Source organism: Furipterus horrens, unplaced genomic scaffold (assembly GCF_987537825.1).
Source record: "Furipterus horrens unplaced genomic scaffold, mFurHor1.1.pri manual_scaffold_11, whole genome shotgun sequence".
NCBI lineage: Eukaryota > Metazoa > Chordata > Mammalia > Chiroptera > Furipteridae > Furipterus > Furipterus horrens.
In genome coordinates, this window is record NW_028327181.1 from 6,434,230 (window position 1) to 6,437,704 (window position 3,475).

General features: G+C 49.6%; 1 pseudogene; it reads left to right on the forward strand.

Moving 5' to 3' along the window:
* Positions 1–1,356: 1,356 nt before the first annotated feature.
* On the forward strand, positions 1,357–2,039 carry LOC149996850 (small ribosomal subunit protein uS5 pseudogene; annotated as a pseudogene).
* The last annotated feature ends 1,436 nt before the right edge of the window (positions 2,040–3,475 follow it).

Here is a 3,475-nt window from a genome sequence, read left to right on the forward strand (position 1 = left end):
AGTAGAGAATTTGGTTCATCAGAGTTCAACCAGCAAAATGAAGTGAGATGTTGTCATGAAGAGGACTGGTTACAGCTGAGAAGTCCCTTTTTGCTAACAGATGGTGACACGGAGGTCAAGAGAGGGTGAGTGACTTTCCTGGTGTCGCACGTAAAACCTGAGTGATGGGTTCATGAATGTTCGCTTTGTGAGAAGTTGTGAGCTGTACCTTTTCTAAATATACAAGTATGTATATTGCATCATTACAAAAAAAATTTAGCTAGGTATCCTAACTCATAACTTAACAGCCTTCTTCTGATGCTGTTTTGTCCCCAGCAAAAAAGGTAGAGGTCCACAAGAGGGAAAAATGGGGACAAGACTGCTGGTAATCAGATTTTTAAATTGCATTTAAAAGAGTCACATGTTGAGATTAGACTTGCTTGCAAATGGCTTTGTCTCTGGTGAATTGGAAGATAGTGTAAAACAAGGCTTCCAACTTGTTAACAGATCAGGAAAATGATACACCTAAAATTCTTGGATCCCTGGGGATTGGAGATTATCAACAAATTTCACTAATTCATTTTTCCTTCTTATCATAGTAGCTGTGAATTGCCCTATTGTTACGGTCATTAAAAAAACCCATAGGGGGTAAAAAACAAGAATATTTAGAGAAAAATTGTTTACCCAATATCCAAGGTAGCTTAAAATATCTCCTATCTCCTTGCCTGAAACAGAGAAATGATGAGTGAATTTTTGAGTTCCGTTTAATACTTACTTTGTGCCTGTCACCTGGAGACTCTATTTAAAAATATATAAAGCTCAGTCCCAAACCTCAAGGTGCCATCCGTCTGGCCAGGAGGAAGTTTTACATCCATGAAAAACAACTGAGACCAATATTAGATAAGTACATAGTATAAGTGTTATAAATAGTGTAAGAAACAAAATCAAGTGAGATTTTGAAACTTAGAGTCGGACTGATATGGATAAGTGTTCTCAAGGACAGGTGAGTTTAAATCCGTGCGGCTCAGTTTTCCTATCTGTGAATTGGGGGTAATGTCAGTACCTCCTACTGTGAAGATTCAATAAGACAACGCACATTGCTAGGACAGTCAATGCTCAAACACGTTCATGGAATACTAATTGTTTTTATTAATGAATGTCATGGAGTCTGGCCAACCAGGCAGCGCAGGTGGAACTTCTCGGTTTTGACACCAAGCTAGGCATGCAGGTTTCTCTTGAAGAAATGGTCTCTCACTTCCTCTCCCAGGAAACACCAAATGGTGGATGATGCAGGTTCTGCGAGGGGCCCCAGGGTCTTGGGGACTCTGGAATGGGAGGTCGCAGCTTCCATGGAGAATTGCACAGAGGCATCAGGGCCAAGGTGGCTGCTGGGGTCGGAAGGACAAGGAGTGGATCCTCGTCACCAAGCTGGGCCGCCTGGCCAAGGACATGAGGACCAGGCCCCTGGAGGAGACGTATCTTCTCCCTGCCCACCAAGGAATCTGAGATCGTTGGCTTTTTCTTGGGGGCATCTCTCAAGGATGATGATTTTTAAAAGACTATGCTCATACAAAAGCAGGCACAGTTGGCCAGAGAACCCTGTTCAAGGCTTTTGTCACCACTGGGGACTATACAATGGACATGCTGGTCTGGGTGTTAGGTGCTCGAAGGAAGTAGCACTGTCACCCATGGAGCCATTGTGCTGGCCAAGCTCTCCACTGTCCCTGTGTGGCGAGGCCACTGGGGGAATGAAGATCAGCAGGCCCCTACTGTCCCTTGCAAGGTGACTGGCCGCTGTGATGCTGCACTGTGTGCCCCGTCCCTGCCCCCAGGGGCACTGGCCTCGTCTCAGGCCCAGTGCCCAAGAAGCTGCTACTGATGATGGTCAGTATCTGTGACTGCTACACCTCGGCCGGGGGCTGCACTGCCACCCCGGGCAACTCCGCCAAGGCCACCTTCAAGGCCGTCTCTGAGACCTACAGCTGTCTCACCCCCGACCTCTGGAAAGAGACCACGTTCACCAAGTCTTCCTACAGGAATGCACTGACCATCTTGTGTGAAGACCCACCCCAGAGCCTCTGTGCACAGGGTCTCCGGCACCTGCTGTGGCCACCACGTAACTTAATACATGGAAAATAAAGTGAATTAAGCCTGTTTTAAAAGGGAGGGAAGGAAGGAAGGAAGGAAGGAAGGAAGGAAGGAAGGAAGGAAGGAAGGAAGGAAGGAAGGAAGGAAAAGAGGAATGAAGGAAGGGAGGGAGGAAGGGAGGGAGGAAGGGAGGGAGAGAGGGAGGAAATGTTTTCTCAAGCTGAAATAACCAACGTGCCTGACAAATCTGCGTCCATCCACGTTCTTTGCCAGTTTCCCTCAGTAGATGGCGCCCGTGAGACCTCCGCCCACGCGGATATTTCCGCCCCCACCCCGGAGGAAAAAAAACAACAACAGTTTTTGTGCCAAGTACAAAGGCAGAGGACAAGAGATCCAATTTAGCTAATTCGTAGAGATCTTAATTTTCACGCTGTCACCACAGAGGGTATTGCTTAAGAAAGCAGCCACGAATGAATGAACGGGAAACAGAAAGCCCGGCTCTGCCCTGTTAAAGGAGAGTTGCGCTCTTTGCGGGTTTGCAGGGCGACTGAGTCAGGAATGCCCTCTGCGCGTGCAGGAAGACGCACGGCCCCTGGCGCCGGAGAAGCGGGCTTGGAATCGGGGCTCCGACCGCAGCTGGCTCTGTGAGCTCAGGCTTGCTGCGCGCCCCGCGCACCACGCCTATTTCCTCCTCCATGAAAGGGAGAGAGGACACGATGGGGGTCATACCCTGGGATGGCAAAAACAAAGCCGCTGTTAGTTAAGGACTTACGCTGTTCTAAGCACTTTACCTGGGTACCACTTGGAATCTTGGGCCCTGGCTGGTTTAGCTCAGTGGATTGAGCGTCGGCCTGCGAGCAAAGTGTCGCTGGTTCGATCTTCCAGTCAGGGTACATCAGAGAAGGAAAACTCTGACTCCAAAAAACCTCCGCTGCCTTGCGGCATACCTCTTCAGGGGAAAGGCTAAGGGAGTAAACCCCGACAGAAAATCCGGAGCCGGAGTCCCTAAGGCGGTTTGACGTTGTAGTCAACACCGGCAACTCCTGCGGCGCACCTGAACCCAAGCTGTATCGACTCCGTCTTTCCCTTGGACCCTTCAGCTGCGAAGAGAGGGGGGGTCTGCTGCATGGGCAACAGCAGACCCTCCATATCACCCTGCCCAGGCTCTGTATCTTCAGCTTCACTGGAGAGGACACTCCAGCGTCATCGCAAGATGTCGATTCAACACGGGAGGAGACAGATACCGTGTCACTCCCGAGTCGGACTGCACAGCCATTCTCGGCGGTGCAGATAGACTCTTAAGAAGCTACACCATCGTCTCTCGAGACGGACGGCTGCCGACGACGACGACTTGGAATCTTACACAGACCTGTGAGATCGGTATTGTCAGAGTTCCTAGCTCGTAGAT